This window comes from Rhinolophus sinicus, chromosome 3 (genome assembly GCF_057876585.1).
Source record: "Rhinolophus sinicus isolate RSI-liver-muscle chromosome 3, RSI-T2T, whole genome shotgun sequence".
Taxonomy (NCBI): domain Eukaryota; kingdom Metazoa; phylum Chordata; class Mammalia; order Chiroptera; family Rhinolophidae; genus Rhinolophus; species Rhinolophus sinicus.
The window spans coordinates 161,220,332-161,245,280 of NC_142503.1; the positions used below are offsets into that span (position 1 = coordinate 161,220,332).

At 39.9% G+C, this 24,949-nt stretch overlaps 1 protein-coding gene across 1 annotated transcript in view; it reads left to right on the forward strand.

The window, feature by feature from the left end:
- The window catches only part of FRMD6 (FERM domain containing 6), a 213,087-nt gene that overhangs the window by 109,504 nt on the left and 78,634 nt on the right, over nt 1-24,949 (forward strand). The window contains exon 3 of the mRNA XM_074327478.2: nt 5,817-5,875. The gene's annotated coding sequence lies outside the window, so the exon portion shown is untranslated. The remainder of the gene's footprint in view (nt 1-5,816; nt 5,876-24,949) is intronic.

Consider the following 24,949-nt stretch of genomic DNA (forward strand, 5'->3'; position numbering starts at 1 on the left):
CTCAATAAGTGATGTCTCGCGTAACCTCTGGAGGTCTTGGTTGCTCATCAAGAAATGAGAGACTAGTCTAGAAGAGCTCTAAGGATCCTTCAAACTCTAACTTGGGGGGGGGGGTTGGAGAACTATACCTTTTGAGTATCTATAGAAAGAAGGTTACTTAGAATTTCTCTGGCTATCAAATAAGTCCCTACAGTCCTTAGCACTGTACCAGGCGGCAAGTACAAAAAGTAAAAATAACTCAGAAGGGCTCACAGATAATTCAGTACAGTATGAGATGTCCTGTAATGGAGATATATACAACGTGCTATGCAAGCCAAAAGTGGATGTAATAGAGACGGTGATAATGTGAGTCCTGAGAGGGCAGGCGAGAAAAGGCACTCAGGCAGAGGGGGAACATGAGCAAAGAGTTCGAGGAATGCAAGACGACCGGATGTCCGGTGCAGCTGGTGCGTACAGGACGGGATAGTAGAGATGAGACATGGATTGAGACAGTTTAGGAGGATCTCTTTAGCTATAATGAGGACTTTAGGGTACAATCTTTGAGCCAGAGAATAATAGAATCAGATTTGGATTTTAAAATTAACTCTAGCAGCGGTGAGGAAGGTGATCTGGTGGCAGGGAGGTAAGGTGAGAGGTTATGACAATAATCCAAGCAGAGGCAACAGAGAGACACAACAGGGCATATTAGGAAGACTGATGGGCCTTCATGACTGTCTGCATGTGCTGGCATGGGCAGGGAATGAGGAGAGGAGAAATTCAAAGATGCCTGTGACCCAGATAGGGCATGCAGGGGGAGCAGGGTTGGTGTGAGAAAAGCTAACACCATGGATGGAGTATCCAGGAAGACTCAGGGATATGAGGATTTCTCAGACTGGAGGCAGAGAGATTACAGAATCTGTGTGCCAGTGGTGAAGCGATGGGTGGGTCAACATTTATCTCCGAAAACACCAGCAATGTCGGAGGTTTCCATGGCAGCAGGTCTTCAAATGTGAGCCAAGGGACAGCCTTCCCTGCCTCAGAGCCTCTATTGCTAAGCTCTATCCAAGGCCCACAGGGATGGAACCTGCAGGATGAGAGGTGAGCATTTACATCTCAACAGGTCCCTCTTTGCTCTAAGAAAAAGAGCCCTTTGAAAAACTGATGAAAGCTACCGTACAGACACACTTCTATCCAATTGAAATACGTGAGCTACATTGTAGTTTTAGTTTTCCTAGTAGCCATATTTAAAAAAGAAAATAAAAAAGAAACCAGTGGGATTAACTTTAATAATTTATTTTATCTAATGCATATAAAATACTATAGTTTCAATATTAGACAATATAATAATTATTAATGAGATTTTAAAATTATTTTTATCACTGAAAGTCTTTAAAATGAAGTGGGAATTTTGCACCTGTAGCACACCTCATCAGGGCCACAATGTATCAAGTGCTCAGTAGCCACGTGCAGCGGTTGCAACTGCATTAGACCATGAAGCTATACACACCTCCCACTCCCCTGCCCTGAAAAATATGCATAAACACAAAATTTTTCGAGAATTTTCTGGGGATGCTCATAGCTCCTGAAGCATATTTACATTTGGTTAAGTAAGAACTCTTGTTTTTTGGGTCTTTGGGTTTTTTGAGACTGACTCTGAAAACAGATGGCTTTCTTCAATATTGTGAGGTTTAATTTTAAATATTCTAGTCAGATGGGATGTAGAATAATATGCAGTGCAGAGTGATAGGAATTTATTTTTGCAAATAAAAGAAAGAATTAAAAGTTTTTTGTTTTGTAATTCTACAATGGACTGTCTACTCTAAGAAATGGATTTTTACATTCTCATGGGACACCCTGTTGGTTGCAGACTTGGTTCATTAATTCTGTGGATATTGTTTCTGGGCCAGACAGAAACAAAGAGTTATAAACAAGCAACATTTTCCAGGTAGATAATTTTAAACACATTTTTTCATTTAGTGAATTTTAAAAATTGGTTGTGGTGGTTTTCTTTCCCCTTGTCATGGTTATATACATGTTTCAGAGAAATGGCCTGAGGCTCTACTCTCTTCCCAAACTCCTATGTGTTGCTGCTTTAAAGCAGCACCGTTATAAAGGATAACTTCTTTCTGAATCTCAGGCAGAATTATTTTTAGAGGCAGCATCATGTTGTATTTGAAAGAATGATCTGTCCTGTAATTGGCCGTTGGGATGATTTGGTTGTGGTCTCACATAATTATAGACCTGTGCCAATGGTCTAAGGGCCATCCCCGTATTTTTCAAGGCCTCTAAATCAAGGGTATTTGGTTAATTGCTCACAGGTGTTTTCTTGTGCTTATGAGTACACGCAGTCTATGAATTTTACAAAACTTGGCAGAAGGAAGGGCCATACGGCTGAGGAGTTTCTTAGATTTATCAGCTAATTAATCAGGCAGGGTAGGGATTTGGCTACTCTGTTGAGGGAGCTAAGCATTTGGGGTATGACTGAGGAATAACCTATACTTTTAAAGGCGAGTTTAAGAGGAAAACAAAAGGAACCAGAGAAAAAGTGTAGTAAGCTGATGCCGCTAAAATCTCAGGGTAGTGGCGCAATCTATTCTGGCCTCTCTGCAGGTCAGCTCTGCCTCTGCAAAGAAATGATGCTAGATTCTAAAGTAAAACAGACAGCGTCAGGGGTGTGACTTTTAATTCCTAAAACTGCATATAAAGTAAAAGCCACATTGTTGATTCTTATTTCTTCTGATTACTCATCATCATTATTGTTGGGCAGTGGCCTTGGAAAGTGTGGAAATGCTGAGGAGAGGATTCATGTATTGGAATTGTTTAAAAATTCATCCTACACAAGTTAACATGATATTATTCTGTGGCATAATGTGCAATCCAAAAGAATGCCCCAACAATTGCCCCAGGTAATTTCTATGGCAGTTATTCATGGAAACAAAAGCACGGTGGCCCAGTTAAATGAAATTCCCCTACAGCCAGTTAGGCCACATCGTTCTGCCCAAGACGCTAGGTGGAAAGTTGCTGTGCAATTCAGTTCAACAAGCACAGGTGAATGCCTACAAAAAGCTAGGTGCTGATGTTAATAAAGATGAAAATGACATGGTTCCTTCCTTCAAGGAGTTTAAATATGAGAGGAGATAAAAACAAAGAGAAAATTGCAAGTGCATATACTAAATGCTATAGATAAGTCTTGGCCCAGCCAGTGAATCTGGGAACCTTTCATGGAGGGTGTAGCAAATGAGCCCAACTGTGAAAGATCAGTAAGAGTTCGTGCAGCTAAGAAAGCTTGGTATGCAGGGAGAAGGTTACCAGAATTCAAAGAACTGAGTTGAGAGTGGATGGGTGTGAGGCTGGAGACATGACAAGTGCCAGGGACAACTTCTCAAAGACGGGAGAGTTGTAATCTTGCTTAGAGCCTGAAGGGGGAAATCCAGCAGGGAGGAAGAGAGCAGAGATGCCAGCAGGTCTTGGGAGATCCTGGAAGCCATGAGTATAAAGGACATAGTTTGAAGTGTTGTCCTGAAAGAGAGGGATGCCTCAACCTCTGAGACTAGAGGGAAGGACACAGGGTGAGGGTGCGTGTAGCCAAGCCTGTGAGTGGATAGGAGCGTGAGGTGTTTGTTTGTGCTTTACCGCCTGACATTTCCTGTGAAGTAGGAAGTGCAGTTATCTGCTTAAAAGCAGTGGTTCTAATCCTGAGTTATACACTGGAATCATTGGGGGAGCTTTAAAAACACCGATGCTTAGAGCTGATGTTGAATTGGTCTGGGAGGCAGCCTAGGCACAGGGATTTTTAAAAGGTCCTAGTGACTTTAATGAGTTACCAAGGTTGAAAACGACTAGGTTAGACTAGGGGAAGGGGGCTGAGGGATGTAGTAAAGAGGCTGGGAACAACTGCTGAGAGAAATAGAAAAAGGAGCCAAGGATACGCAAAATAATTGTGAGGTAATCTGAAAGACCAGGTGAGTCTTAAGATCATAAATTTATGACAGGCCCAATCGGAAAGGACTGGTTTTTTTCCTCCAGCTGTGGTGTTATATCAGCAAAGGAGGCTGGTTGTGGAACTGGTCCTGTGGTGGGGTTTACACAGGCTCGAGGGAACTGAGGCATAAGGTCATTTCCATGCAGTCTAGGCTGGGTTTGGAAGAAAGGGAGGCAGGAAGCAGCCCAGCCCAATGGCATCACACTCCTAGGTTTCTACTAGGGGAGGTTCTTATCAACAGGAATATGGACCAAAAACAAGTAAACAAGTAAACAAACCACTGGGAGAAGCAAAGGCACCAGATACTCCACAATGTATATAACTAATTGCTGAATAACCTACAGGTGATTGTACATGCTTACTATAAACATGTGTGACATTACATGTCAAGAACTCATTTCATGCCCATCCCTTTCTGAAAATCACCTTTCATGCCCATGAAATAAAAAGCCAGGACATGGTTTATGATGGGTATGGCTTTCCCATTTGTCATAGGAAGCTTCTCCTAAGTCATAGGAGTACTGTGTACTGGCCCCCTTATTTTCCACGGGGATGGGCAGCTTCGCTCTTGCTAAGGCAGTGACCTATTATTGAACCATTTTGCATGTACACAATGAATCATTGTTCTGGCAGAATTCCCTGCTCTCCACACACATTTTTACCTACCTTTGGAATGTGGGAACACTGATGGTGTATATGATGGCCTGATAGAAAAGTGGCTCTGTCAGAGGTTTCACTACTGAACAGCCAGGGGGGAAGCAGGGAACAGGAAAAGGGAGGGGAAGAGGTAAGGAGAGCAGTGAGTTATAAGGGAGATAAAGAGAACGATGACCAAGAGGAAACAAAAGTCATTCTTCCTCTGACAGTCTTCCTCAATATGGGAAATCTGACTGGGTAAATAAAGCTCAATATAGTGGAACAGTATTCTAGTGAGAAAAGCAACATAACATATACCTATTATGTAAAAAAAAAAATTTACTATAATGTATGTATATGTTTGAGACCATGGGCAAGTTACCTAATGTCCAATGTCCTTAAAAAAGGAAGGTAATGTTACCTATTTCACATGCTTGTTATAGGGACTAAATGATTTAACACAATTGGAAACACTCCTGACCATCCTAAGAGCAGTAAATGTTAATCATTGTTATTATTATTATTTTTTATAGAATTGTTTTTACAGATATTAGGCAGCTCTGAACTTGAGGACCTTCAACTACCTTTTCTAACTTATTTTTCTTCTTTAAACTTGTTTTACTATTTGTAAAAGGAGGCTAAACATCATTTGGTCAATAGGTACATAAATTTACGGGAATTAGAACTCATGCACTTAACTAAGATAAAACACACAATGTACAACTGCATTACAGTGGTGATCAATGTATTCACATTTCTTGAGTGTGTGTTATATGCTTGTACTGAACCAGGATATACACGGTGTCTGCTCTCATAGAACTTATATTTTGCAGAAATTAGACATTATATAATACAATGATAATAATAGATTATTATAATAAATATAAAAATTCACAACCGTGGTGAGGGTTTTGAAAGAGAAGAACCAATGGTTATGTTTGAAAATAACAATGGCAACTACATTATTTGGGGTACAAAACATTTCTGAGAATTGACATTTAGGTAAGACCTGCCTGAGGCTGAAAAGACATGAGCCAGTGTCTGGGGGAGGAGGCAGGTAGAGGCGAGAAGAAGGAAATCTCCCAGGTCATTTTACACACCAGAAAAGAAGGCAGCAGCTAGAGTTTAAGGAGTTAAGGGAAAAGTGACAAGAGACCTAGACTCCTATCAAGGACTTTGGAACACTAGCACAATTTGCTCATATTCACTTCTTTAACAGGTCACTCTGGTTGCTTTGAACAGATTGGAGAGAAGCAGGTGTGGAAGAAGAGAGACCAGGTAAGAGGCTACTGAGGAGTGGCCCAGCACAGAAATGATGGTGGCTTGGGAGGGCTGGAGCAAATGGAGATGGGAAGCAAAACCGGCAGAGTCGAAATACATTGTGGAAGAAAAATTGACAGGACTTGGTGATGGGTTGAATGTGATGGGTGAGGGCTGTGAGTTGTCGAGAATGGCTCCCAGGTTTCTAGCCTGACATGCTGGGAAATGGTGTAGCCACTGATAGCAATGAGGAAATCTGTAGGAAGAACAGGTTTGGTGGGGATGATGATTACTTGTCATTTGTTTTCCAAATCTTTTAATTGAAATGCAAATAATTTTAATCCATTGCAATCAGTAAATTATTATAATACAATTATAAATGTATATTTTATGAAGAACTGACAAAGTTTCATCTGATGCAGCTATATATTTATATTAATTAAAGAAGTCCAGCTGATCCTGGAACGCCCTATGTTTATAGAATTTTAAATAATTGTTTCTGAAGCAAAAAATATAATCAATCATACAGTGATTTGGTACCCCCTTGACTGTTTCGGGGGATCATTTAAACTTAACCATCGAGATGACAGCTCTGTGCACAAGACAGAAATTTCTCATGACAGAAGTTGCATACTAAAACTTCCTGGTCTTGATTCTGTAAAATGAAGAGTCTTCTTATACTTATGTTAAAACACAGATATTCATAGTATGTATACGAAGGCTGGGCAATAATGTGTGTTTATTTTTAATAAATGCATGGAAGGCTAGGGCTCAACAAATGACCAATTGCTACAGTTGTGTTTACTGTAGGTGACTGTTTATTAAATAGCACAGCTGAGCTTTGATGTGTAAAGGAGGTAGAGGAGGAGAAAAAGAAGAGAAGAACAAGAAGGGCAGAGAAGAGGGGAGGGTAACGGAGAAAGGAAGGAAGGAAAGAATAAGAGAGGGAGACACGCAAGGAGAAAGAAAAGATAACCCTGACTTTCACTTCTAATGAATCTGAGGCCAATACATAAAGAAAAAAATACCATTTGGAAGAGTTGTTATAAATATGACAAGAAAGACTTCTTCCCAAATGCCCCATGAAACTATCCTCCCGACCATCACCACCCCACAGAACCTTCCCTAAGTACTCTTAAAGTGCCAGAGACAAATGGGGGATCAGAGCATATTCCAGACTCAGAACATAAAGGTTTACAGCTAATGGACAGTTTATGACTGGAACCTATGACACAGATCAGTCCAGATGTTTGGGGAGCTTCATACTTTCCAACAGCTGGTCCACTGCACCTACCAAATTTACGTCAGCTGCTTTGTATACTTTTTGGAATATCTGAAATATCTCAACAGCTGGATTCCATGTGTTTTCTTTAGGGATATAGTGTGACTCCATGGAAAAAAAGTTAGAAGGTAAAAAGAAAAATGAACTTGAGAAAACTAGACAAGGCCTTTGCATATGACAACTATATGCAAGTTGTCCTGAAGACAAACAGGGATTTCCCCTGTAGGAAAGAGTGTCACCCAAACCCTTTTCACTTTTAGAGGTGACCAGTAAATAGCTGTGTGATAAGGCAAGTTCATTTACCTTTATGAGCCCCAGGTCCCTTGTTTGTAAAATGAAGTGACTGAACTGAATGGTCTCCATGAGGCGTCTTCTGGTCTGTCATTGGCTTAGACTTGCCTCTCTGGGAATGCTGTGCTCAAACCCCATGGGAATTGGCTTGACTTGCTCTGTGGAGGTCATCCAATCTTGATTTCCACTCAACTTGTTCTGTAAATTCTACTTTTAAGTTGGCCTGGCAATGTCTCCTCTAAAATTTACAACTAGATGAAATAAACTTAAGAAGGACAGCTAATTAGCACGAATAGAGTTGCCAGCAATAACTTATGAGAGGGAAGTTCTGCAAGGATAAAGGAAAATAATTCTCCCCGGACACAAAAAAGTTCCACTGATTTGGCACATGGAACTTTTGGGTGCCAGGACTTAGGGCAGAGGGGTGATTACTAGGTCTTTTTCCCTGAGAAAGGTATGATTCCAAAGTGGAAATAGATAAACGAGCCCCTGTGTCCTTCTGTTCAGGAGGAAATTAGACTACACCACTCAGACATTTGCCTGGACCCATTAAAGCATGACTTCTGGAACCTGCAGCTGAGAGTCGTCATCTCTTCCCTCCCAGGGATGGATGTCACCCTTCCCAGGCAGCCTTACCCGCTCCACCAGCCTTGTTCTGGCTGGATTTCTCTGGCTTGCTGAAGAGTGGCGGTCCAGCCCCAGCAGCACTGGGTAATGCACAGACCCAAGCCACTTCCGCTTCCATAGGACTCCACTGTTTTCCAAGGGTTCCCACTGAATATGAGTGACCACAGTTGCTATGGGCCAAGGTCCCCAAGCCATCTTCCAGACATATTGCTGGTTGCAAGCTGACACCAGCCTTAGAGAGCTGGCCAGTACACCCACACTTGTCCTCAAGTTCTGACTTTCCCAGAGACAGTTCCCAAGTATGAAGTAGTAAATTCAGGGAGAAGCTGACTTGCCAGAGTTTGCTGATGGAATCAACTTTGTTTGCTGTAATGGGGCTTTCACATCACCACATTCCAGGGCTGGAGTATAATTACGTTAAACACAGAGTGGCATTCAACCACGCCACTGTTTATGTGCCCAAATCAGCACTCAGAGGAAACTGCCTTTTAAACCTTAACGTTTTGATGTTGCCTTGACATTGCATGTGACTTTGGCAGGAAAAATAAGCCTGGTTATTTGTGCTTGACGTATGACTCAAAGGCTCTGAAGTGGTGTGTTGGATCCGGTAGCCTGCCCACAACGGAGCTGTCTTGTTTTTGCTGGTCCAGCCGTGCAAACCAGCTTCACGTGGGGGTGGAGCTTTTCCTCCTCACTTTCCTGCTTGTCTTTCTCTAATAGTGATGAAGTGATACAGTGTGACCCTCCACGGCCGAGCTATTGCCTAACAACACTTCTTGGTTCCACAGCACATTCAGATGCAGTGTTTTGTTCAATGGACAGGCACCCAGAATGCCCTGCTGCTCCACCCTGCAGGTTGTTTAAGAAGATGGGTGGGTCTTCATGAAAGCTTAACAAAGAGGATTTAATCTACTGGATTAATTACTGATTCTTGGATCTCTAAATGAAAGAAGGCTTACACACCAAAATAATGACTTTTCAGAAGATAGAAAAACACACAGCGAGAACCTTCCTTGCAAGCCACTCTAAGTAGGTCAGTGTGACTACCTCCCCACTCTAAGATGGGGAAACAGAGGTTCTGCCAGGTCCAGCTGAGGCAGAAAGGCAATGAAGATGCTAAAGTTAAACCTGAAAGCCTTCCACTTGGGCCCGGCTTATGTGGTCACAGAGGTCAGCAATATAGATAGGGTGACCACATAACTTACTACACAAAACAGGATTGCTTTTTTTTTTCCCCCAGAATGAAAAGGGGATTATTAAAATTTAAACAAGAAGAACAGGCATAACCTGTGAGTTTCTGGCAAACGAGGAAGTGTATCCAAGTCATTCTCCAGCAGCCTTCCTCAGCCGAACCTCGTGTGGGTAAACCATGAAGCCAGTGAAGCGTACGCTTCACACCCCTCCCTGCCCGGGTCCCTGTGGCGCTGGGAGTGGCCGGGACTCAGGGGAAGGGATGTTGCAGATATGAAGCGAAAGCCACAAAGCATTTCTATGTGAGGATCACTGGTAACTCCCCTGAAAATATTATAGGAAAAGTCCCAGATCTCCAAGTCTTAGGTTACCCGTTGTGATTTCTTTCCTAAATAATTATTCCCTTTTGTACTTAATTTTTTTTTCTGTTCGTGATAGCAGTTTTTTGGACTTAATTTTGCATACATAATTTTTTTAAAGAGCATCCCTCTCCTCACCCTCTAACCCCCACCCAAATTGTGTAATCCTCAGATTCCACACCTTGTACTAAAGCCACCTGCTTAGGTGGGCAGTCTGGGGAGAGAACGAGGGATCAACCTCCTAATGGGGTGCAAATCAGGTTATTTTTTACCCCCACCACACTTATACAAATGAAATTAGATAAAATGATCTCTAAGGGCAGCGCTAGAGAAGAAAATCCATCTCTGGGCTGGACCTGGGGGGTGACAGGTGAAAGAAAAGCGGCAGCAGTAATCCTGACTCCTAGTCCTTGGTTTTAGGAAGAAAAATAGGAGAAAAGGATTTAGTGTGTGTGAGTGAGCTTCAGGTCCTTTTCTAGTTTCTAGTGGCAGAGGTATTTCCTGCCCTAGAGCTTCACTCTGAGCCAATTCCTGAGCCAGCTTCTGCTGCTACCCCCCCCCCCCCCCCCCCAGCTCACACACACTCTGCTCAGCTTCCAGGGTATCCGCTCCTAATTACGGTGCCCTGAACATTCATCCAAAGCGAGCTTCAGGAGTCCTTCAACCTAATCTTTTCTCTGCACTGACTCATTTTGTGGCTTTGCCATTTGAACTTCGGTTTTCTTGGCTGTACAATGTAAAGAAATAATACCTGCTCCTCAAAATTTTAAAATCAGCTGACCTCTCTCTACACACATGTGAAAGCAACACCTTAGGTGCATGGAATGTGAGGAAAGAATAGGTGATTGTTAAAACAAAACAACATGAAAATAGTCTTGGTAGAATTACTGATCATATTTCAAGTAATGAAATGAGGGGCATGGCTGGTTAGCTCAGTTGGTTAGAGCTGTGGGACTGATAACACCAGGGTTGGCGGTTCAATCCCTACATGGCCACTGTGAGCTGCTCCCTCCTTAAATAAGTTTAAAAAAATCCATTTCACATAAAAACTTTCAAAAAAAAGAAAGAAGGAAATGAAATGAGATGCTTTTGTTTTATCACCAGCTCCACACATTGCAGAATCTCTGCCTCAAGGAGTTACACATTTTTTGCCAGTCTGCCATCATGTTTCATGACTGCCAATCAAGGGAATGTCCTTTTAAATGGGCTCCTGATTTCCAAAAACTCGAATTCTTTAGATTGTGAAAACTAGAGCCCTGGTTGTAATCTGCAAACCACTCTACGCTCTTTCAGCTCTTCACCTTTCATATTTCTGTATAGGTAACACGTTTCCTCATGCTTCTGGACATGCTGCTTCTCTGATGAGAATGCCTCTTTATATCTTCCCCACCCTGATTGCTCCTTGTCACCCTTCAAAGGTTTCCCAGCTACCCGTTTCCCAGAAGACCTCCTGACCGTTGCTGCCCTCCGTCCGTCACTGTTAGCACTTAGTTCCTCACATCCCCGTGCTCTACTCTTGCTATTCAGTTTGATCCACTATCCTTCTCCCCCACTGTGAGCAATCTGAGCATAAGAACTATATTTACTATGGTTGTGTAGACTTTCAATAAATGCTGAATAAGTGAACAAATGAATGAAAGCAAAAAGGCAGAGTAGAGTACTTATAAGGAAAGAACTTAGTGGTCCTGGAAATAGATTCAAATAATTTCCTGTGAACCTTATTCTGGTGTTAGCCAACTTAGAAACCATATCCCTCAGTGGGAGCACCATATGGGTAATACTAGTCAGATTCAGATAAGAAAAATTTCAGGGTCTGGGAGAGCTTGAGTGATATACAGAAGGGTAAATTGGACTCTCCAATTTCTGATCCTTCCCCCTCAGCTTCTTTCATTCCTGGCTTTTAATATTGCTGCCTTCCTGAAAGCAAGATGAAATTTGTAGGGCTAGGGCATGTGGGTGTGTTATGCCATGTGGACTATAGGTCCCCTTGCTCTGGGGACCTCTGCAAGCATGGCCGTTGCTGCTTCAGTCCAGCCCTGGAAGCCCAGAGCAGTGTTTTTCATTTGCCCTTGTAAACTGTAGCACGAAGATAGCTAAATCTTTTATGCTTAGTAAGTTAGGAAAATTAATTTTTTAAGTCCAAATTAGAGCTAAGGGAGCATGGGAAAATTTGGAAGGCTAACTTGCCTTCTTAAAACTCACTGAAATAATTGCTAGGACTAGGAGTCAGGACTACTGTTGCCTCTTTTCTTTCACCCCATCTTGCACAAATTAAAAACTGAGTAATTAAACACATTGGAAAAATTTCAAGTTGTCCAGGTTGCAGGAAAATTGAAATGATAATTTAAAAATTATACTGAAACTATGCTTGAAAACTATAAAGACAGTTGCCTCTCTCTAACACTCTCTCTCCTGTTATATTAAAAGACGCCAATATTGTCCTAACTTTAAAACAATGACATTTACTGCCCACCCTGTCTCCAGCATAGTATGAGCTGGAAGGGAGTGAAATGGCGCTTTGGGGGCACTGTCATCACCCTAGTCAGTATTGTGAACACTTGGTATCATACATCCAACAATTTGCATATTTGGAATGGGATGGATGTGTGTGTGTGTTTAGTGTGGGTATGGTGATACATTTTTCCCGTTTAACGGAAACGAATTCAGAAGAGCTTCGATAATTTCTACTGTCGCCATTTCAGAGAATAAATGACTGAAACTGAAAAGAGGACCCAGAAATTCTGACTTCTAATCCTACATTTGTCCCATTGCCTTTGGGGGATCCCTCCCCCGCCCTTTTTGTTGCTTAATGATAGCAAAAAATAGACATATTTGTACCCATGACTAGAAGCAGTACCTGGATAGCTATTCCCTGGACCCTGACTAGAATGTAATTTCTTTAGTGTCACGGTGAGCTACCATAGGATAAATCACTATAACATTAAAAATTTTTTGCTTCCTAGAACAGACCCCACCACACTCATTAGGTGGGTGTCCCACTGGTTTTCGATGTAACATGCTCATTCTTAGTTTCAGGTCTTTGTAGAATGCTCTCCCTCTCTTCTCTGCTTACCAATCAGATCCACCCAGGCCTCACTTCATTTGAGGAGGCTTCCCCGGTTCTTGTCAGCTCATAAGTGTGTCCTTCTCTGCATTCCCCCAGCACTGTCTGAGTTGTTCTTAGAACTTAATTCTATTCTCTTTTTCTCTTTCCTGAATTTTGAGCTCCTGTAAACCACAGAACAAGGTCTGTGTCTTATTCTGGAGAGTTGTGATATCCCAGGTTCATATTAGGCACTGAAGAGGCAACTGATGAATGTTTGCTCAAGCGGCCAAAAAAATCATCTAATTCTTGGTGGTACTCCAAGGTTTGATGAAGAGCAAGATAGCAGGAGGGAAAGCACATGCATTTTGAGTCAGACAGAATTTTCTAATCTCCCTTGGCTCCATTTTTGGTTTTTGGTTTTTGGTAAATAGAAATAAAGAGCCCTCACTTGCCAAGTTATCAGAACTAGAAATAATAAATGTGAAACACCAAGTACAGTGCTTTCTCTACAGTGGGTTCTCAATAAATGGAAGTTGTTATTGGTTATGTACCAAGACCTGGAAAATGGTTATTTTGTATTAGATTGTCCAACAGATTAAAGGGTTTTGAGATTTCTCTTATTGAAGTAAAATAAAATTGTTGAGTAACATTATTAGAACTTGTGATCAGAGGAATCTAGATGGAAAATGGGAAAGGTTACAGTATGTCACAGGCTTGTCTGCGTGACATTTTCTTTACTTATCGTCATCAGGGGGAGGCCTGAGATTTTCTGCACAGTGAATATAGCATCAGCCACATCTTCATAATGAAAGGTTTTAGAGCATATTTCCAGCAAATGAAGAGTCTGAAATGTTCTGGCTGTTGGGAAAACCTATAACTAGAATCCAAGTAAATACCCTATAAAAGAAGAGAGTTCTCTTCAAGAGTCTTATAATAATAACCTGGTGAGCAACTTATTTTATAAAGCACTGAAGAGAAGGTCCATGTGGCCAAGGACAGATGTCTACAAAGGACCAACTGGTTACCTATTCTTGAATGAGTGATATGCCCTTGTCCTCTTGTGGTTTCCCCATTTGTAAAAATGAAAGTGACAGTTTTTAAATGGTATTATCATTGAGGTCTAAATAGATGTATAGTATAGTGATTGAAGATACTGGCTTTGGAGTCAGAAGGACTTGGGCTTAAATCCTGGCTGTGCGACTTATCAACTGTCACACTGAGCGGAGAACTTCATTATGTCTTACTTTTCTCATTTGTAAAATGGGGGTAGTGTTCCTATCTCATAGGGTCATTGTGAAGATTAAATAAAGTACCTGGAATATCACAAGAATGCAACAATTATTAGCCATTTACTATAAGCTATAGTAAAGTACCATAAGCTTCTTACAGGAAAAAAATCCATATAATTCAAACTCCAAATTATTTAACTGGCAGATAGGTTTGGGAAAGCATTTTCAGTTTTAAGAAGATTTTAAATAGGCTTTCATTTTAAATAAGCACTGCCTGCCAAATTATCTGATATTTAGTTGATTCACAGAATTTCTGATTACTTTTATCTGCTTGTAGAATTGCAACCACCAGTATTAGGAGTGTATCACATTTATGTGCCACATAACAGTGCTCCCTCCCTTTTGATAATTTTACTCTGAAATACTGGGACTGGATGCAGTGAAAGGGAGAATTATTAAATGATCAAGTCGCGAAGTAGTCAACTTTTCCTGTTCTTTGAGATTTTCACCCACATTCATTTTCTTCAGTAATGTAAATTGCACATTAATAATCTTAACTTCTTAGGTATATATTTGTGAATGAGACTTAGAAGGAAGCTTTATAAGTAACTGAAAAATAATGATTGAAAGATAGGGTTTTCTTAGTTTGAACTGTTGCATACAGGGGTGAAGATACTTCAGAAGAAGATCTAGTCAGATCAAACACCCTCATGCACAGATACTGAGGGACTAAGCACAGCCCAGAGGAGCTTGGAAATCAAGAAAAAGCAGGAGTGGGAAAGGGTGGGGCAAAGGGAGACTGGACCAAGACAGGAAATGGCAGCAAAGACATATTGGGTCCTCGTTCTCAAAAGGTCAGGTCATACAAGTGTCCTTGATATCTCCATTTCTGACAGTGATGAACAGAAGTAGTTTCTGGCTGCTCATCTTCTTTCTGCGCCCTCCGTGGCTGCCATCATCCAATCCAGCTTCTCCCCTTCGCTCACTATTCCATGACTTACGCAACTGAAAACGTGGAGCACAGGGGTTGTTGATTGTCAGAGCCACAGAAGAATGAATATTTGAGCTGAAAGCCAGATAGTCCCAGGAATACAGTCTCATTGTGATATCCTCCACAACCTCTGAATACTGCTTTTGATGTGGAAGTCATCTTATGAATTATATAACAATAAGCATGCTTTTTAAAGAACTTTGTTGAGGCATAATTGACATACCATAAAATCTATCCATTGGAATGTACAGTTTAATGACTTTTAAATAAATGTATAGAGTTGTGTAATCATTACCACAGTCCAGTTTCAGAACATTTCCAACACACCACGAAGATCTCTTATGCTTGTTTTTAGTGAATCCCCAATCCTACCCACAGTCCCAAGTACTCACCAATATGCTTTCTAGCTCTTATAGATTTGCCTTTTCTATACCTTTGAATGGAATCATAGAATATGCCTTTTGCATCTGGCTACTTTCACTTAGCATAATGTGTCTGAATTTCATCTATGAAGTTTGTATCAGTAATTTGTTCCTTTTTATTGCTGAGTAGTATTTCATTGTCCATGCACCAACTGATAGATGTCTGAATTATTTCTAATCTTTTGGCTATTATAAATAATGCTGCTATGAATATTCACATATGTCTTTGTGTGGGTATATTTTTTCCTTTCTCTTGGGTAGATTCCTAAGAACAAAATTGCTGGTTGGGATGGTAGGTTTAACTTCTTAAGAAACTACCAAATTATTTTTCAAAGTGAAAAATATCTTACATTCCCACCAGCAATGTAAGATGGTTAGAGTGTCTCCACATTTTCCCCAACACTTACTATTGTCTGTCTTTTTAATTATATCTATTCAGAAGGATCCACTTATCAACTTGAAACTGGCCCTTTGATATCTGTATACATAGAAAAGGAATGCTTAGCTGTTGTTACTTGTTTGGCCAATTAGAATAAGTAAACCAAACCAAACAAAAAAACTAGCACTTGATGTGGGCAGGGGTAGAGGCTTGGTACTAACTAGTAGTCTTTTCCCTCCAGCCAACTGGCCAGCTCCTTCCTCTGCTCCAGCAAACTGAAGCAGATCCCTTTAATGATACGCCTATCATGGCTCAGGTGTTATTTTTAAAAAAAAAAAAAAAAAAAAAAAAAAGCAAACAAATAAATTCAGGGAGGTCATTTATTCTTGATCTTCTTCCCCAAAATGATGGGATTGAGTGATAAGTGATACAGGCAGAGGAGAGGACTGCAATGAACCCACCATTTGTCAACTGCCCTCATGCTGGGGATGAGATAAGCATTTTCATATGAAATTCTCATAATCCTTGAGATAATTTTACAATCGCCATATCACAGGTGAAGATGTGAAGGCTCAGACAGGTTAGGGAAGTTGCATAAGGCCACACAGTAAGTGAAGCTGGGATTCAAGCCCAGCTCATCTAGTTCCAAGCCAATTTTATTTCACTACGCCAACTGAGAAGAAATAAACAAAGGAGGACAATTCTAATGAACAAGGGGATAAAAGTTAATGTAAATGTTCACTAATGAGAAAATATAACAATGAGATTTTTATAATGGCCAATTATTATACCTAAATTATACTGCCAACAGCTATCTTGTGGTACACGACTTCTATTATTTCCACACTTTGGTGCCATGTGCATATACAAAATTCGAACCCTGGGGACTAACAGTCAAACTGGCAAAATTAGGAGGAATGGGGAGTTTTATTCCTTCTTAATTGAAAAAGCATTTTGGTTTTCTCCCAGCTGAGGAAAGATTGTTCATTCTGAGCACTCACCCAGAGAGTGCAGCAAAAATCCAGAGACATTTTTACCACCAAGGGTGAGAAACAGAACTTCCAGAATTAAACTGGTACATTTTTAGAGTAATCATTCTGCTTCCCTTGGGTAAGCGGAACCTTTACTAATGTCATTCACCCACCACCACCTGGCATCCCTGTGTGGTGGCGGTCACAGCAGAACATATGCGTAGATGGAGTAGGACATTTAGAAGGAGTTACAGGGCATTTGGAGGAAGTGTCTCAAAGAAACACCTTTAGATTCCACAATGGAGGCCTCCTTAATCTCTGCCTTAAAGAATATTTGATTTATGTGTCTCTTACCTCATTTTTTCCATAAATGTTTATATGGTCATCATGAAAGAAAAAGTGGTAGCTCATGTTTAGGATGTCTAGTTTCCCTCTAGTTCTTCTATTCCTTAGGGCATCGAGTTAGGGGTTGTTTATGATGAGGTTGGGAACATGGTAAGAGGGACGAGGGATAGATGATGAAAACTGAATAATATACTGTGAAATTATTTTTTTCTCTAACAACAGCCAACACAAATTTTGGTAATTGGGGATTATTTGGATTCTCACCAATTAAATCTTCAAATTTTAGGGCTTTAAATTAAATCCTGACTCTGGCAGTAGCTTGGTACTCAGCTCATATCATGTACTTAATAGCATTTGTCTTTGGGAATAAAAATACCAGTTTTATACCACAGGATCTAAGAGTGAGAAAAAAAACAGCGAAAGTGATTATAAGGTATTTGCCGGATTTACAAGGTATTTTCTTATTGGTATACCAACTAACATCAGTAATAATAGTAGCATAAATCAATGAACTTCCGAAATTCTGTTCTAAGAGATGTTAATAGGTGATTTGTGGTGGGGGAAAAACCCAACTCCATAAGTTCGGGAAACACTGAGTGAAATATGTGCAACACCAAAGAGCATGTAATGTATTAAATGTGCATTATGAGCCTCTAAGAGTGGGGATGCTGTATGGGGTATTTCCCAAGCTGCTTGAAAAGAAAAACATTTAGTAACAGGAATATTTTGTAAAACATTATGGGGAAAGATGGCACAGAACATTTGCAGTTGCTGTAGGAGTATAGTTTCTTGCCTATCGAAAGTTCACATACCCGGGTAGCTCTTTCCATCTCACCTATATTCTGCCTTTCTGATACCTCCAATAAGGACCCAGACAAGTAAACACATAGAAGATAGAAATATATTGAAAAAGGAATATCTATGACCCATTCCAATTCTGAATTGTCTTCTAAAATCCAGCCTGACTGAGGCATTCACTGGTTAATGGTAGTTTCATGTGAAAGGGGCATTCTTCATTAATAGAACAACATCAACTTGTATAATAACGAAATGAAGTTCACAGAACATGCCCGAGCATCATGCCTGTAGCTCACTTGGTCTACATACGTAAAGTGGATCACCAGCATGATTAGCCATGTTGTAAGCCATAATACCTGTTACATACGGGTTTGTGAGCTGTGTTTTTTTTCTTTCTAAAATACATTGAAATAAACATATAACATTTTGAAAAAATTCTGGTCTGATACCATCTAAAATCATGTGGCATACCATAAGTAGTAAGTACTCCTAATATACCTTGGGAGACATCAACTGAATTTAAGAATATATCAGGTCCTTTGCTAGGAGAAAAGAGGGAAATTATTCCTAATGGAAAAGAAGTATGCTGTAATTATAGGGATGACCTATACCTAGTATGGTGCCTAAAACACAACAGGCATGCAATATACATATATCTATATCTATATCTATATCTATATCTATATCTATATCTATATCTATCCATTTAAGTAAATGAGTGAATGCTTAGCATATCTCTGAATTATCTCTATTCTCTAGTCTCAAAACCAATTATTCATCAAGGTAAAGGCTTCAGTCAGAGCTCTTAGCCCATGAAAATTAAGTTGTGGAGTCTGTTCCTTTTGTAGGAAATGTGAAACTCATGAAATTCAAATACTCTTAGAAAATCTAAACACATTTTCATTTACCAATGTCTATAATAGAGGCAAAATAAATTTAGATAAATTTACTTAAATACATGGATATTAGCTGTTGACATTTCTTAAAACACTGGAAAAGGAAATGGAAATTCTCACAAATTTGGAGGCAGCTTTGTGTAACTGGAAGAATGAGGACAGAAAGCCTGGGCAGTAATAATTAGCTTTGTATAACCTGGTAAAGTCAATGTCTCTGAATTTCAATTCAGTTTTCTCATTTAGAAAACGAAAAGATGAGATTAAATTATAAGTCTTCTCCCAGCACTAAAATTCTGAGTCAAGTTTCCGATTCTTCTTCTCCTGGAGGCTTCTGACCAGTGTTTGGTGTGAAGCTGCAGGTCTTTCCCAGGATTCAGCAGGCCGTCTGGTATGGCCCTCTGTGTGGACTCGCATACTGGCAAGCAGAATCTTTGGCATACAATTCAAAGCTCTCGGTTGTTCAACTTTTAAACAAGTTTATTTAGAAAAAATTTTTAAATGCTCTGATTTCAGTATTTCAAGTAAATTTTATCACAAGGCATTGCATTTAGCTGTTGAGAACATATTCTCTAGTCACATTGTTTGGGTTTGAATCCTGGCTTTAGAATTTACATGGGGATAGATGTGTTAACTAATCTTATTGTAATCATTTCATAATATATACATGTCTCAAAGCGTCACACTGTATACCTTAAATGTACACAATGTTATATATCAATTATATCTCATTACAAAGTTGGGGGGGGAAGGCATCTTAGGTCAAGGGACTTCTCTATGACTTAGCTACCTTATCTTTTTTAATTGATTACAAAAAGAAAGAAAGAAAGAATGCTACTGGTACCTACTTCATACATTTGTGGGAAGCACAAGAATTAAACGAAAAAAATACTTGCCAGGCACTTAAAAGAGAGCCTGGCACATACTAACGAATCCGTAAAGCAGCTAACCACTGATCTTTCCCAAATATCTGTTTTCTAGAAAAACATTTTTTCCCTGCTAAAGAACACAATGAAAGTACTCATTTGGTGTGTACCTAGCTCTTTATTCTGACCCACTTAATGTTCACATTTGCAGAGGAAGTGAGGAAGGCTTTGCCTGACTGTTCCCGACCACTTCTTCTCTAGCGTTCTGTTTCACTCTGCCATTAGCTAAGTTGCTTTGGTTAAATCATCACATTTTCCCAATGTTGACTGTGTTTCCGTCCGGCTGTGTACTGTCGGACCTTTCAGGGCAACTATAAAGAAGGAGCCATGTGAAATGCTGCCTTATGTCGAAGACGGTTCAGGAAGTCCCTGTACTGTTTTTGAGGCAAAAGAGATAATGCCTGTGGTTTCAAAACTGCGAAAGTGCTGTTCAACTACCTTTTAGTATCTGTAAGGTCCAATTTAAAGATAAAATCTAGAGGGGAAATGCCAGAATGTGGGATGTGACCCTGGAAGTTCTCTCACTGTTACAAGGTACAGCGCACATTTCCCATGGGTCGTGGAGTACAGTATGCATTGTTCTACACCATTTCATATACAGTCTTCCCTCATTATCCACAGGGGGTTGGTTCCAGGTAACCCCGCAGATACCAAACACCATGGATGCTCAAGTCTGTTAAGGTAGTAAAGTTGCTGGGGAGTCTAAAGTTATGCTTGGATTTTCAACTGCCAGAGTGTTGGCTGCCAACACCCATGTTGTGTAAGGGTCACCGTAGTTGTTTCTATGTCCTGATTCTGCACCAGGAGAGGAATGATCTGAGGTGAAAAAGGGGTACTATTTAGAAACTCCAGTATTAGTGGGCTATTTAAATTTGGCTAAGTTATCTGTGCCCTGGTTTCTTTATTTGTAAAATAGGAATTATGATGGTACCTATCTCATAGGGTGGCTATTATGATTAAATAAGATAATAAGCCAGAGAATATTATGCTAAGTGAAATAAGTCAGATGGTGAAAGACAAATACCATATGCTCTCACTTATATGTGGAATCTAAAGAACAGAATAAATGAGCAAACTAAACAGAAATAGTCTCAGAGATATAGAGAAAAAACTGATGGTTACTAGATTGGGGGGTGGGAGTGGGGGAGAAGGTAAAGGGATTAGAAAGTACATATTAGTAGGCACAATTTTGTCACGGGGATATGAAATATAGTTTGGGCAATATAATCAATAATGTTGTAAAGATTTTATAGGGTGTCAGATGGGCACTTGTCTGATTAGGGAGACCACTTCATGGATGGTGTAGATGCCTGACCACTGCACTGTACACCTGAAGCTGAGGCTGAATAATATTGAATATCAGCTATAATTTTTTATATATATATATATATATATATATATATATATATATATATATAATCACAGGATGTAGAGTACAGCATAGGGAGTAGAGTCAGTGGAATTGTAACAGCTATATACGATGTCAGATGGGTAGTAGATTGGGGGAGTGAGGTTATCACTTTGTGAGGGGTGTAAATGTCTATTACATTGCTTTGTAGACCTGAAACTAATTTAAAAAAAAAAAACATTTGATATAAGCATAAAAAAAGATAATAAACTTAAATCACATGGTACAGTACCTAAAACTAAATGATCAACAATCAGCTGTCATTATTATTTTAAGTGCACTGCATTCTTCGAAACCACTCTTTTGATGCCACTTGTCATTCACAGAACAAAATAGTACCTGTCCATGCAACCTTGCATTTATCAATGAGGTGTCACCTTCCAAAACCCTGAGTGGGTCTGCAGTGGGGATGGAATATATAGCTGTTTATTGGGCAGCATCAGAAGAGCAAAGCTATGAAATGAGAAGAAGTAAAATTGGGATGCTTACATATCCTGTTCAGTCTATATTCCATGTTCTCAGAGCCACCCTTCAGCATATTTATAGAAATGTTAATTAAAACTGTGATTCATTTATACACTATTAGATTGATGTGGAAGTGTCTGAGGGCTAGATGCAATTATGTTGTTCACTAAGACTGGTAGGCACCATTGCATTATCTTCAGTTGAATGGCTTCTTATTGACCAAATTAATAATCACAGTTTTAGTTACTCCATTTATATCACAGAAAATTAAAAATAAGCAGCCCTGTGTAAATTGGAATTGGATGCACTGACATCAATGTACTTATTGTGATAAAAAGATTACTAATCACATCTTAACGCATTTCCCTCCTCACCTCCCACGTCCTCCCCCACCTCCATTTTTATTCATTGGAAGGGAATGGTAGAATTACAGTACTGGAAGCATTTCTGAACCTCAAATTAAACATTTCAAAAGTATCTTTAATCTGGCCTCTTCATTTATATCCTACGTTAGCATATGCGTTAACAAAGCAACTACTTATATGGTCACAAGTGGGTGTCAGAACCATTTGGAGAGTTTGTTTCTGTTATTTTAATTTGAGATTCCCAGCCTTGTCACTAGTTCTTAAATGTTTCTGATATAGTTACATGTTTGGAAACTACTATCTAAAAGAAATCAGCTAATAAGTCTAAGTGGAAATCAGACAATATTTGAAAAAGGAGCTTAATGATACGCTTTTTATAGCTATTCTTCTTGGGTTTTGCTTTCATGAGAATTTGAATATATTTGAATACAGACATATTTTTTATTATAAATGCTAGTGATATGAAGAATAATGAAAGTACAGAGATAAGAAAATGCCTTTAGTTAATATGAATGTAATCAATGTAATTTATGCAAATAATTTTTGATAGCCCTAACAATCCTTTCAAAGTTCATTTCTATATATTTGGCAGTAGCTATTTTTTTAAAAAATACTCATTGTTCAATCTAGTAAATACAATTCTACTATACTACTTTAAAATAAAATTTAGCAAATTATTTAAGTAATTATAATTCTTATTTATCGTGAGAGCTAATAACTGGTTAAATTATAAAGTTGATACTTTATTAATATAACTATTTTTAAGAATGATCTTAGTTGATTCTTTACTAACTTAAGTGAAAAGCTTTAGTGTTTCCAACTTTTTTCTTCTTTGACTTCACTGTCATTTACTTTGGATTGAGAAAAATGTTGCCATACCTTTGTTGACAGAGAGGATGTGTTCTATCACATTAGAAATTTTGTAGCCAGAGGTAGGAATTATACTAATGCAAAAAATGCTTTTGTCATATAAAGGGATTATCCTGTTTACTTTTCTATAATACAGGAAGACATAAATGTGCACTGGGTATCTTGGGGGCAGGAAAAAATCCAGGTTAAGTTAGGAGAAGAGTCGATGGAGAAACTGAGCCCAGAGACCTCACTCCGTAGTTCCCAAATGATTCCTTACCTCCAGCAACTTTTTTCAACAGACTTTCAGGAGGCTCGGCCAGCATCCCCAGATGAGGTCCTCCCCTCAACCCAACTCACAGGGCACCTAAAGCTTCCGTGTCAAGTTCACCCTCTAGATCAGTGGCTCTCAACTAGTGGCAGTAATTCTGTTACGAAATACCGCGTTGTAGGATGTTTTAGCAGCATCCCTAGCCTCGATCCGCTAGACAGCAGTAGAACTGTGCCCGCCCCATACTTAGCCAGTTGTCACAACCAAATGTGTCTCTAGACAGGGCCAGATGTTCCTCTGGAAACAAAATCACCCTCCGTTTGAAAACCTCTAGATTAGAAGTGGCAAAATATGACAAGTACCTTGAGTAGTACCTTGTCTTCTCAAATTGTCTGACAAATATCTTAAAAATGCTGAAATTCCTTTAATAAGGCTTTATTTCTGCAGTTGTAGATTACAAGGCTTAAACTGTAAGTTCCAGTTTGAGGTAACTTTGGTGGGAATACGCCTCAGATAAACTGCAACTAGTCAGCAATGGCAAAGGGCTGTTTTCAAAGCCTCTGCAGGTCTTCTCCGACAAAAAGGTATAAGAGTTAAAGCCCACCTCAAGTGACCACTTTTCAGAAAGAGGGCTAAGGTCAAACTTCCAAACCTTGATTACTTTACCTGAAATCATTTATCTTATCTGTCAAACACGTAGCCGGTACCTTGTCAGGGTCAGTGCTAGAGGTACGTGTGAAAGGTATGGTGACTGCAACATGCTGTAGATGGAAAGAAGGGTCTAGGAGATGGCCAGATATTATATATTTAAGAGGGAGAGTGGATCATTAGAATTTAAGTTCCAGGATGGGAAATTAGGTCTCGCTTATCTCTGGCTCCCTAATACCTGGGATGTGATAAGTACTTACGTATTTGCTAAAGGAATAAATGAATGATGGGAAGGCCGTTGGACAGCTAGTGGGGCTTGGGATACAGAGCTTTAATAGGATGAGATTGACTGAGAAGACACAGGAGAGAGAGAATGGCCTGAGAGGAAGAGAATGGCCGGAGAGAGAAGTTTGGAGGTGGAGAGGACTAAAGCCCTCGTGAGAATATGCCTGTTCAACTCCCACCAAAAGCAAGACAGTTTAGGGAGAAAGAGCAGAAGCTTAGAGTCAGATTTCCTCAGTTCAGATCCAGAAACCACCACTCATGTTCTTGAAGATTTGCGGGCATCTGTAAACCAGGGATAATGACAGTACTTCCCTCAAAGGGCTGTTGTGAGGATTCAAAGAGGTAAGACTTATAAACCTTTTAGTCCAGTGACCAGCAAAGAGTCAGGCTAGGTGGACCCTTGAGAGTGGCAGGGTTTCAGAGTGGGATGAGAGACTTGAAGAGAGCCATGAAAATCTGAACAGTCATTGTGGGGAATGGAAAAGGGAGCCAACCAGGAATGAATAAAAAGTTGACAGAGCATCCGTGAGTACTCCACGGACACAACTATTGTCTTGGGGATGTGACTAATCAACTCGTTTATTTGATTTTCTTTAGTCTTCCTCAGTGACTTTAAAGCAAAATGCAAGAAAATAGATATTGAATTGACCCGAATTTTGGGATTGTTAAGAAAGCTGTGCAAGAAGGTCAAGGAGATATGGGACATGAGACTACGGAGGGAGAATATATTCAAAATGGTAAGCCTAGGAATTAAACTCAAAAAGAAAGAAGTGAAGCCAAAAACAGCTAATAAACTGAAAGAAGTGGGAGGGGTTTGGTGACTGAAAGTCTCAAGGTCAAACAACAGCTCTGGTGGGAGAGGTAGAAAGACAGGACATGGTGGACAGAGCTGTTTCCAGTCAAAGTGTTCAGAGGTGGAGCAGCTCGAGGACACAAGGTCCAATTAAATTCCCCATGGAGATGGGGGCCTGAGCAAATGGAAGCAAGGCCACTTATTTTCCTCTTGCTTATCTCAAACCACTCTGTTCCCAAGGGCATCTCATCAAAATGT